The sequence below is a fragment of the Crinia signifera genome, chromosome 12, assembly GCF_055691185.1.
Source record: "Crinia signifera chromosome 12, ASM5569118v1, whole genome shotgun sequence".
NCBI lineage: Eukaryota > Metazoa > Chordata > Amphibia > Anura > Myobatrachidae > Crinia > Crinia signifera.
This window is the reverse complement of record NC_139228.1, coordinates 1,011,808-1,024,785: the sequence shown is the minus strand read 5'-3', so window position 1 is coordinate 1,024,785 and position 12,978 is coordinate 1,011,808. Positions and strand designations below refer to the sequence as shown.

At 45.8% G+C, this 12,978-nt stretch overlaps 1 protein-coding gene across 36 annotated transcripts in view; it reads left to right on the top strand.

The window, feature by feature from the left end:
- Positions 1-12,978, top strand: part of LOC146049607 (immunoglobulin superfamily member 11-like) — a 571,199-nt gene that overhangs the window by 386,124 nt on the left and 172,097 nt on the right. For 7 of the 36 annotated variants that reach the window (XR_014466149.1, XR_014466146.1, XR_014466145.1 and 4 more), the window contains one exon: positions 2,977-3,545. The exons of the other annotated variants lie outside the window; for them this stretch is intronic. The gene's annotated coding sequence lies outside the window, so the exon portion shown is untranslated. Of the gene's footprint in view, positions 1-2,976; positions 3,546-12,978 lie in introns of those variants that run through there. 36 annotated transcript variants of the gene reach the window in all.

The following is a 12,978-nucleotide window of genomic DNA, read 5'->3' as shown; positions in this document are numbered from 1 at the left end:
ATATATGTGCTTCCAAAGGCCCACAAAGACCCCCTCCATCCCCCAGGATGCCCGATTATTTTTGGGTGTAATAGTATTACAAGTAACGGTACTTCTGTAGTTTCACGGCGCCACCGCGCGCACAGTCTGTAACAGAAACTTGGCAGCCTGCCAGAGGCTCTGTTTCACTGTGCGCATGCCGCTCTAGCTCTGTCTGACTGAGCTTGTGCCGCTCTAGCTGTACGTAAACAGCGTAGCGGCCGGCCAGCAGCAGCGCTGCCCAGGCGCTGACAGGTCAATGTCACTGTGGCACTTGTAGTTCCACAGTGAAATAGGCAGCGCCTGGGCACCGCTGACAACGGGGGTATGTTAAAGTGGATACCCCGGCACAGCGATGCCGGGGCTTCTAAACTGTACGCGAGATTCAGACGCAACTGCATAGATAGCCGCTAAGAAGCCGGAAAGCCTGGATTCAGACGCTAAAGCGTTAGAATACAGGCGCCTTGCAAGCCGCAAAGGTGATGGGGCTTGTAAACCCAGATGCAAATGCGTCTGGATTTACTTAGGTGAAGGGGTACATCTAAATTTAGACACAAAAGCATCTAAATTTAGGTGGCCCTAGGGGAACACTATTGAAACCCACCCTCAGTGCCACTAGTGGACGCCACAGCTGTGGACCGTGTAAATCCCACTATCCACGCCCACCCGAAGCGTGGCGAGCCCCGCGAGGGGCAGCGGTACGCGTCCTACGACCTTTTCATACCCCCACTATCCACGTCGGCGTGGAGTCGAGAATAGAAAGTGTGGCGAGCGCAGCGAGCCACTGAGCCCGAAGCGTCCCGCATCCCCTCGCGGGCTTCACAGGTGTCAGCGTCCGCTCGCCACGCTTCGGGCTCGGTGGCTCGCTGCGCTCGCCACACTTTCTATTCTCAACTCCACGCCGACGTGGATAGTGGGGGTATGAAAAGTTCGTAGGACGCGTACCGCTGCGCTCGCCATGCTTTGGGTGGGCGTGGATAGTGAGGCTGATTCAGGAACACATTCACCTCAGTGTCTCATACAGGGCTACTGCTGACTGACTGACTACGCAAACTGCATAGCTCTCTGACTGACTATGTAAGCCGAAGTGCCGGGAGCGTGAATTGAGACGCTAAAAGCGCAATATAAGTTAGCGTCTACATTCGGGCCACCCCCTGTGGTAGCGGTGTGCCGGGGTGTGCGATTTATAAGCCCCGTTTAGCCCTGTTTGTCTCCTTTTTACACTTCATTACATTTCAACTAGAGTGGCACGCGCAGCACTACGCTACATCACGTTACACTATAACACTTTAGCTAGAGCGGCACGCGAGCCTCTGGCAGGCTGCCAAGTTTCTGTTACTTCCGGCGCCGTGAAACTACAGAAGTACCCAAGTAACCTATCGGCATTTGTGGATTACTTTCTACAACCGCTGGTATGCCAAACTAAGGCTTACTTGAAAGATACGGCGGATGTACTGAGAAAGATTTCCACCATAAACTGGCAAACAAACTATGTATTAGGTACGGCCGATGTCAGTACCTTGTACACCATTATTACTAATGAAAGAGGCCTGGAAGCTGTATCTTTCTTCCTAAAGAAAAGTAATTTGGGTGAACCATTAAAAGAATTCATCCTGGAAAGTATTACATTTATCCTTACAAATATTTTTTTCACGAGGGGAGTTATTATTTGCAGTGCGTTGGGACAGCGATGGGCACCAGATTCGCCCCCAGTTATGCAAATTTATTCATGGACTTTTGGGAGGAGCGTAACATCTGGCCGGGAGGCATGCTGGGGGAGGGTCTGGTGTCCTGGCACCGTTTCATCGACGATATTCTTTTCATTTGGTGTGGGGATGTATCAGACCTTAGTGCTTTCAGTAACCTCTTGAATGACAACACTTTTTGTATTAATTTAAGTTTTGTTTGGAGCACTGTATCAATATCCTTTTTAGATTTGGTCATATACATTGAAGAAAGTCAAATAAAAACTAAGACCTACCGTAAGCCAACGGACTCTAATAGTTTTATTAACATAGAGAGTGAACATCACAGAAATTGGCTTAATGCTATAGCTTTTGGGCAGTTTGCCAGAATTAAACATAATTGTACAGATAAGGCCATCTGTGATACACAAACGTTTGACATCAAAGGGGTATTGTGAAAAAGCATTACAAAATTCTAGATCTCGAATTGATACAATAACCAGATCTGAATTATTGAAAGAAAAAAGTGCAGAACAAAATAAAAAAGATGACGACAGATATAAATTTGCATTTATTAGCCAATATAACTGCAAACACAAAGACATTGAAAGGATTTTTAAGTCCAAATGGAAGTTACTCCATAAAGATCCAGTAATCATCTAGTGAAGAGCTCATCTGAAACAGCGATTCGAAAAAGCACAAGAACCAATGGTTTTCATCGCTGTGGCACATGTTTAATGTGCAAAACAGTGAAATCTGATGTTAAAAAGAAAATAGACTTCACCATTGGGGGAAAAACCTATAAAATCCAAAACTTTATTACCTGCCACACTAAAGGAGTTATATATGTTCTGCAATGTGAGTGTGGGCTGACATATGTGGGGAAGACATCCAGACAGATGAAAGCCCGACTTGCAGAACATGTGTATAATATCAAAAAAGGTTTGATGACACACACTGTGTCTGCCCATTTTAAAAATGTTCATGCTTGTAATCCTTGTAGGATATCCAATTTTTGTGGGATCGATCAGATCTCCCCAAATTGGAGGTCTAATGACATGGAAAACCGACTTTCAAGTACAGAAATGAGGTGGATTCACCGTTTGGGGACCCTGGTTCCACAGGGACTCAACGGTGAGTTCGAACTCAAACCGTTCTTGACCTAAAACATGGTCGCTTACATCTTGTTATATTCACACTTTCTTTTTAATTTACGTTTTATAAAGTCTGTAAAGTTTTATATGCACTGACATTTTTTTCTTTTTATACTTAGAATCGCTGGAGGAATTTGTTTTGTTGAAAATGTATTAACTATGTTAAAGTGCCCAGAAGCGAAAGCAAGATGGCGGTAGCATTAATACATACAACATCTAGAAATACAACTGGCAGCGTAAGCTTAAGTGAAGCGCACGGAAGAATGTACTTCCGCGTTCCATACACTACAGACCGTGACACGCACGGCCATCTTGCTTCCGCCGGATATGACAGCACAGCCCATGTAGTGGCTGATGCACACCTGGACATTGATAATTACGGGACTATTTAAGAGGGCTTCATCCCCCTCCTAAAACTACACTCCTGAGGAAGGACTGATCTGAAACGCGTTGAGTGTATTAGCATCGGGAGGTTCCCTGGAGGATAAAGACAGCCACTGGTCGTCGCAGAGTACCGAGTACCGCTGAGCCCCTGTTCCGGACGGGAGACTTATTGGACAGATTTGGACCTGCACCTATTCATCTGGCCGTGCTGTTTTTGCCCCTGTGGAATACCACCCATGCTGTTTTATTGTCTGCAGATTGTAAGTGTGAATCTGTATTAAAATCTTTTTTAAATCAAGGTTAACCTGCACTATCAGTGTATTCTGTTTGTCACCCTTGTCACATTATCCGTGTGGAGGGGTGTATATTGTTACAGGTTACCTTGACCGTGGATATTTTACAAAGAAATGTATCAAAAAACGGTGATATAAAAACACCCCATTTGTTTCTTTTTTGTCTGTTGGTTATACACAGAGCGCTAATTACTATTCGCCACTTTGTTCTGTCTGTCTAGTATTCTGAGGCAACCCATTGGATGTGTGCCTTTTTGGTGTACTGTTCAGCTGCACTGTGTATTTAATCGCGCACCAAATATTGTCAAAAAATTCTATCTTCTACTCTCCTCCATTGATGGCATAAAGCCCTGCAACATTTGTTTTTTTTTGTCCCTGGAGCCTTGACATTGGACATAGCTACACCCCCAATATGACCCAGAAAGTCCTGCCCCCAACTCTGATTGACCATCATTAAGCAAAACCATCTATGTTCCATCTTTGTTTCATTTGGCAATGGTTTCATACCATTAAAGTTAGCCATCAATGGCAACCATCGATGGCAATCCCTAGTTGAAACTAACATCGAATGTCCATGTGCAGTCTCAAGGTCGCTGTACCGGCATGGACTAAGTATTAGAGAAAGGTGTCTGCAGCTGAGTGGCGGAACCTCCAAGGTGGTCCATTTCCATCAGGTACACTTAGGCTAGTCTAACCATTTTTTGAGATGTACTAACAGTTCATATTTCCCTACTACCTAGCTGGGGCACAGGTGCAGTCATTACTAACAGTCACATTGTCAAACATTCTGCAGATCCACAAGTGGTATGGAAATCAGGAACTGTTGGTAGCTCTTGAGGACCGGTTTGGCCACCCCTGAGGTACACACTGCTCTGCTCCAGGGATTCCCTCTTAATGTATGATTTCAGCCACCTGTGGTGAAACACATTTTTTATCAATTAACTAATTCATTACAGGTGACGCCAATCATACATTACGTAGGAAGGATAAGAACTGAATGTTTTATATCTGATGGAAGGTTGGAGAGTCTGGAGGTCAACTGGGGGAGCAAAGGCGGCTTGGGTGGCCCGGCCAGCTACCCTGGCCAGACCCTGTTTCATTGCTGGGCCTGGGTCTTCCGGTGACTTCATTTTTCCTTCTCTTTTCCTCTCCATAAAAATATGCAATCTTCATATGCCCCTGACACAGGCGGCACAGACCACATGTCCCGGAACTTGGGTGGTGATGTCCATCAGTGGGTTAACCATCGATGATACCGTTGGTGATTACTGTATGAGGCATTGCTAACAGGTTGGGTTCCATAATGATGTTCATGCAGTAAAGAGACGTTGTCACCGTCATTTCACAGTAGGAGAGGAAAGTGAAGATGTGTAAGGTGCGAGAACAGTTACTGTTAAAGCCAGGAGAGTGCTAATGTCTATCGATGTTGGATCCGTTAGGAGGGGGCTTCATTCCCTAATTTGGATGGCCGCCTATACTTCTACAGATGCATGGCACCATCTTGTGACTGTATTAACATAAGGTATTACAAGCTCCAGAGTGGATTCTACACACAAAGATTTTTAGGCATTATTATTATTTTATTCCCCTGTGTATTCTTCTGCCTCCAGCAGAGATCAGGGTAACGGGATGTTTTCCATATTTCATACGTAATACTATCAGGGTAACGGGATGTTTTCCATATTTCATACGTAATACTGTATCTTCTCTATTGTGTCCAGGACAATCATTTTCTGTATCACTCCGATTCCTGGGCACGGATCATGAGTGCAGGCAAAATGTACAGTGTATCAGACAAATTGTATTTATCCTACCGCGCGTGCAACATTGGTTATGATACTTCACTTACTCGCTGTTCGCAGATTACACAGCCCCAAATAATTATTGAAATCCGAGTCATTTGATAAATGGGCTTTTTTTTGGCGTATATGTATTTATGTGTATAAAACAAAGAAAGACTTTCGTTTGCGCTAGAATGAGCAGCTCTTCTATAAGACCTCCCTGTTAGTGGAGGACAGTATCAATGGATATGTGCACGAAAAAGAGATATAGAGAGCGCTAATTAAAGAAACCTCCACCTTGGTGTATTGGTGCAACAGTGAGGTACAGGATTTTTGCAGTTTGTAAAATAGTTTTATTAAAAAATAAATGTTATGGTCAATGTCAGACACAGTTTACAGCATAGTTTGTACATTTCTGGTACATAGATAACAGGTGAGTCGAGACCCAACGCGTTTCGTCGCTGCACGACTTCTTCAGGGTTGATGAACTCGAGTTTCCTGAGCTTTAAAAGGTATAGGAGTAGTCGTTGTGATGACGTCCATAGGTGACGGGAAGTGAGATCCTGCAGAAAGGCTGGATTCGCTGTCCCAGGTTATGGTAAATACCGGTGGATTACCGCTGTGTGGTTCCTAGTGTCTGACTGCAGTGTGTTAATGTCTTGTCAGTTGGCTACATCAATTTAATAAAATATTTACTTTTAATTAAAAGTTTAGTTTTAAAATAAAAACAGCAAAAATCTAAAATTGTGCCCTACAAAAAGAGAGAGAGAGAGAGAGAGAGAGAGAGAGAGAGAGTGCTTTTTTCTTTTTTTCTTTCTTCCGTTTCACCAGGGTGGGACACCGTCATTGGGTCACCAGCAAGTTATAAGACAGTTATTAGGTCGACATGCGGGAAGGTCGACATGAGTCTAGGTCGACATGGTTTAGGTCGACAGGGTCATTAGGTCCACATGGGTTAGGTTGACAGTCAAAAGGTCGACATGGGATTTTTCACTATTATTTGAGCCGACATGTGCCGACAGGTTGTATTTCATGCCTCACCATCCACTAAGGCATGGTGGGAGAATAAAATAGTGGGTCGAGTATAGCAAGGCACCGAGCCCGAAGCATGAAGAGTGCAGCGAGCCGTGTGAGGGGACGCGGTGCACTTTAACCTGTGTCCATGTGGACTGTGTCAACATTCGGGGCAAAAAAACGAGTGAAAAACCCCATGTCGACCTTTTGACTGTCGACCTAACCCATGTCGACCTAGACTCATGTTGACCTTCATGCATGTCGACCGAATGACTTTCTAACAACTTGATGGTGACCAACTGTTCCACACGAATTCCAGAATCCCAGCGATATCCTGCATCCAGAGCGTTGTTCTATGATTGCCTCATACCAGAATATAGTCCCCGGCTGGTGACATGCATACCTGTGAGTACAGCTGTACATCCAACCTGCTGCCACATAAACCACTGGGTATGTACTGGGCTGTTCAGTGATATCAGACATACAGTATGCTGGTGTGTTCTATGATTGCATCATACCAGAATATAGTCCCCGGCCGGTGACATGCATACCTGTGAGTACAGCTGTACATCCAACCTGCTGCCACATAAACCACTGGGTATGTACTGGGCTGTTCAGTGATATCAGACATACAGTATGCTGGTGTGTTCTATGATTGCATCATACCAGAATATAGTCCCCGGCCGGTGACATGCATACCTGTGAGTACAGCTGTACATCCAACCTGCTGCCACATAAACCACTGGGTACTGTATGTACTGGGCTGTTCAGTGATATCAGACATACAGTATGCTGGTGTGTTCTATGATTGCCTCATACCAGAATATAGTCCCCGGCTGGTGACATGCATACCTGTGAGTACAGCTGTACATCCAACCTGCTGCCACATAAACCACTGGGTATGTACTGGGCTGTTCAGTGATATCAGACATACAGTATGCTGGTGTGTTCTATGATTGCCTCATACCAGAATATAGTCCCCGGCTGGTGACATGCATACCTGTGAGTACAGCTGTACATCCAACCTGCTGCCACATAAACCACTGGGTACTGTATGTACTGGGCTGTTCAGTGATATCAGACATACAGTATGCTGGTGTGTTCTATGATTGCCTCATACCAGAATATAGTCCCCGGCCGGTGACATGCATACCTGTGAGTACAGCTGTACATCCAACCTGCTGCCACATAAACCACTGGGTATGTACTGGGCTGTTCAGTGATATCAGACATACAGTATGCTGGTGTGTTCTATGATTGCATCATACCAGAATATAGTCCCCGGCCGGTGACATGCATACCTGTGAGTACAGCTGTACATCCAACCTGCTGCCACATAAACCACTGGGTATGTACTGGGCTGTTCAGTGATATCAGACATACAGTATGCTGGTGTGTTCTATGATTGCATCATACCAGAATATAGTCCCCGGCTGGTGACATGCATACCTGTGAGTACAGCTGTACATCCAACCTGCTGCCACATAAACCACTGGGTATGTACTGGGCTGTTCAGTGATATCAGACATACAGTATGCTGGTGTGTTCTATGATTGCATCATACCAGAATATAGTCCCCGGCTGGTGACATGCATACCTGTGAGTACAGCTGTACATCCAACCTGCTGCCACATAAACCACTGGGTATGTACTGGGCTGTTCAGTGATATCAGACATACAGTATGCTGGTGTGTTCTATGATTGCCTCATACCAGAATATAGTCCCCGGCCGGTGACATGCATACCTGTGAGTACAGCTGTACATCCAACCTGCTGCCACATAAACCACTGGGTATGTACTGGGCTGTTCAGTGATATCAGACATACAGTATGCTGGTGTGTTCTATGATTGCATCATACCAGAATATAGTCCCCGGCCGGTGACATGCATACCTGTGAGTACAGCTGTACATCCAACCTGCTGCCACATAAACCACTGGGTATGTACTGGGCTGTTCAGTGATATCAGACATACAGTATGCTGGTGTGTTCTATGATTGCCTCATACCAGAATATAGTCCCCGGCTGGTGACATGCATACCTGTGAGTACAGCTGTACATCCAACCTGCTGCCACATAAACCACTGGGTATGTACTGGGCTGTTCAGTGATATCAGACATACAGTATGCTGGTGTGTTCTATGATTGCATCATACCAGAATATAGTCCCCGGCCGGTGACATGCATACCTGTGAGAACAGCTGTACATCCAACCTGCTGCCACATAAACCACTGGGTATGTACTGGGCTGTTCAGTGATATCAGACATACAGTATGCTGGTGTGTTCTATGATTGCATCATACCAGAATATAGTCCCCGGCCGGTGACATGCATACCTGTGAGTACAGCTGTACATCCAACCTGCTGCCACATAAACCACTGGGTATGTACTGGGCTGTTCAGTGATATCAGACATACAGTATGCTGGTGTGTTCTATGATTGCATCATACCAGAATATAGTCCCCGGCCGGTGACATGCATACCTGTGAGTACAGCTGTACATCCAACCTGCTGCCACATAAACCACTGGGTATGTACTGGGCTGTTCAGTGATATCAGACATACAGTATGCTGGTGTGTTCTATGATTGCATCATACCAGAATATAGTCCCCGGCTGGTGACATGCATACCTGTGAGTACAGCTGTACATCCAACCTGCTGCCACATAAACCACTGGGTATGTACTGGGCTGTTCAGTGATATCAGACATACAGTATGCTGGTGTGTTCTATGATTGCATCATACCAGAATATAGTCCCCGGCCGGTGACATGCATACCTGTGAGAACAGCTGTACATCCAACCTGCTGCCACATAAACCACTGGGTATGTACTGGGCTGTTCAGTGATATCAGACATACAGTATGCTGGTGTGTTCTATGATTGCATCATACCAGAATATAGTCCCCGGCCGGTGACATGCATACCTGTGAGTACAGCTGTACATCCAACCTGCTGCCACATAAACCACTGGGTATGTACTGGGCTGTTCAGTGATATCAGACATACAGTATGCTGGTGTGTTCTATGATTGCCTCATACCAGAATATAGTCCCCGGCTGGTGACATGCATACCTGTGAGTACAGCTGTACATCCAACCTGCTGCCACATAAACCACTGGGTATGTACTGGGCTGTTCAGTGATATCAGACATACAGTATGCTGGTGTGTTCTATGATTGCATCATACCAGAATATAGTCCCCGGCCGGTGACATGCATACCTGTGAGTACAGCTGTACATCCAACCTGCTGCCACATAAACCACTGGGTATGTACTGGGCTGTTCAGTGATATCAGACATACAGTATGCTGGTGTGTTCTATGATTGCATCATACCAGAATATAGTCCCCGGCTGGTGACATGCATACCTGTGAGTACAGCTGTACATCCAACCTGCTGCCACATAAACCACTGGGTATGTACTGGGCTGTTCAGTGATATCAGACATACAGTATGCTGGTGTGTTCTATGATTGCATCATACCAGAATATAGTCCCCGGCTGGTGACATGCATACCTGTGAGTACAGCTGTACATCCAACCTGCTGCCACATAAACCACTGGGTATGTACTGGGCTGTTCAGTGATATCAGACATACAGTATGCTGGTGTGTTCTATGATTGCATCATACCAGAATATAGTCCCCGGCTGGTGACATGCATACCTGTGAGAACAGCTGTACATCCAACCTGCTGCCACATAAACCACTGGGTATGTACTGGGCTGTTCAGTGATATCAGACATACAGTATGCTGGTGTGTTCTATGATTGCCTCATACCAGAATATAGTCCCCGGCTGGTGACATGCATACCTGTGAGTACAGCTGTACATCCAACCTGCTGCCACATAAACCACTGGGTATGTACTGGGCTGTTCAGTGATATCAGACATACAGTATGCTGGTGTGTTCTATGATTGCCTCATACCAGAATATAGTCCCCGGCCGGTGACATGCATACCTGTGAGTACAGCTGTACATCCAACCTGCTGCCACATAAACCACTGGGTATGTACTGGGCTGTTCAGTGATATCAGACATACAGTATGCTGGTGTGTTCTTTGATTGCCTCATACCAGAATATAGTCCCCGGCTGGTGACATGCATACCTGTGAGTACAGCTGTACATCCAACCTGCTGCCACATAAACCACTGGGTATGTACTGGGCTGTTCAGTGATATCAGACATACAGTATGCTGGTGTGTTCTATGATTGCATCATACCAGAATATAGTCCCCGGCTGGTGACATGCATACCTGTGAGTACAGCTGTACATCCAACCTGCTGCCACATAAACCACTGGGTACTGTATGTACTGGTCTGTTCAGTGATATCAGACATACAGTATGCTGGTGTGTTCTATGATTGCATCATACCAGAATATAGTCCCCGGCCGGTGACATGCATACCTGTGAGTACAGCTGTACATCCAACCTGCTGCCACATAAACCACTGGGTATGTACTGGGCTGTTCAGTGATATCAGACATACAGTATGCTGGTGTGTTCTATGATTGCATCATACCAGAATATAGTCCCCGGCTGGTGACATGCATACCTGTGAGTACAGCTGTACATCCAACCTGCTGCCACATAAACCACTGGGTATGTACTGGGCTGTTCAGTGATATCAGACATACAGTATGCTGGTGTGTTCTATGATTGCATCATACCAGAATATAGTCCCCGGCTGGTGACATGCATACCTGTGAGTACAGCTGTACATCCAACCTGCTGCCACATAAACCACTGGGTATGTACTGGGCTGTTCAGTGATATCAGACATACAGTATGCTGGTGTGTTCTATGATTGCATCATACCAGAATATAGTCCCCGGCTGGTGACATGCATACCTGTGAGTACAGCTGTACATCCAACCTGCTGCCACATAAACCACTGGGTATGTACTGGGCTGTTCAGTGATATCAGACATACAGTATGCTGGTGTGTTCTATGATTGCCTCATACCAGAATATAGTCCCCGGCTGGTGACATGCATACCTGTGAGTACAGCTGTACATCCAACCTGCTGCCACATAAACCACTGGGTACTGTATGTACTGGGCTGTTCAGTGATATCAGACATACAGTATGCTGGTGTGTTCTATGATTGCCTCATACCAGAATATAGTCCCCGGCTGGTGACATGCATACCTGTGAGTACAGCTGTACATCCAACCTGCTGCCACATAAACCACTGGGTATGTACTGGGCTGTTCAGTGATATCAGACATACAGTATGCTGGTGTGTTCTATGATTGCCTCATACCAGAATATAGTCCCCGGCTGGTGACATGCATACCTGTGAGTACAGCTGTACATCCAACCTGCTGCCACATAAACCACTGGGTATGTACTGGGCTGTTCAGTGATATCAGACATACAGTATGCTGGTGTGTTCTATGATTGCCTCATACCAGAATATAGTCCCCGGCTGGTGACATGCATACCTGTGAGTACAGCTGTACATCCAACCTGCTGCCACATAAACCACTGGGTATGTACTGGGCTGTTCAGTGATATCAGACATACAGTATGCTGGTGTGTTCTATGATTGCATCATACCAGAATATAGTCCCCGGCCGGTGACATGCATACCTGTGAGTACAGCTGTACATCCAACCTGCTGCCACATAAACCACTGGGTATGTACTGGGCTGTTCAGTGATATCAGACATACAGTATGCTGGTGTGTTCTATGATTGCCTCATACCAGAATATAGTCCCCGGCTGGTGACATGCATACCTGTGAGTACAGCTGTACATCCAACCTGCTGCCACATAAACCACTGGGTACTGTATGTACTGGGCTGTTCAGTGATATCAGACATACAGTATGCTGGTGTGTTCTATGATTGCCTCATACCAGAATATAGTCCCCGGCTGGTGACATGCATACCTGTGAGTACAGCTGTACATCCAACCTGCTGCCACATAAACCACTGGGTATGTACTGGGCTGTTCAGTGATATCAGACATACAGTATGCTGGTGTGTTCTATGATTGCATCATACCAGAATATAGTCCCCGGCTGGTGACATGCATACCTGTGAGTACAGCTGTACATCCAACCTGCTGCCACATAAACCACTGGGTATGTACTGGGCTGTTCAGTGATATCAGACATACAGTATGCTGGTGTGTTCTATGATTGCATCATACCAGAATATAGTCCCCGGCTGGTGACATGCGTACCTGTGAGTACAGCTGTACATCCAACCTGCTGCCACATAAACCACTGGGTATGTACTGGGCTGTTCAGTGATATCAGACATACAGTATGCTGGTGTGTTCTATGATTGCATCATACCAGAATATAGTCCCCGGCCGGTGACATGCATACCTGTGAGTACAGCTGTACATCCAACCTGCTGCCACATAAACCACTGGGTATGTACTGGGCTGTTCAGTAATATCAGACATACAGTATGCTGGTGTGTTCTATGATTGCATCATACCAGAATATAGTCCCCGGCCGGTGACATGCATACCTGTGAGAACAGCTGTACATCCAACCTGCTGCCACATAAACCACTGGGTATGTACTGGGCTGTTCAGTGATATCAGACATACAGTATGCTGGTGTGTTCTATGATTGCCTCATACCAGAATATAGTCCCCGGCTGGTGACATGCATACCTGTG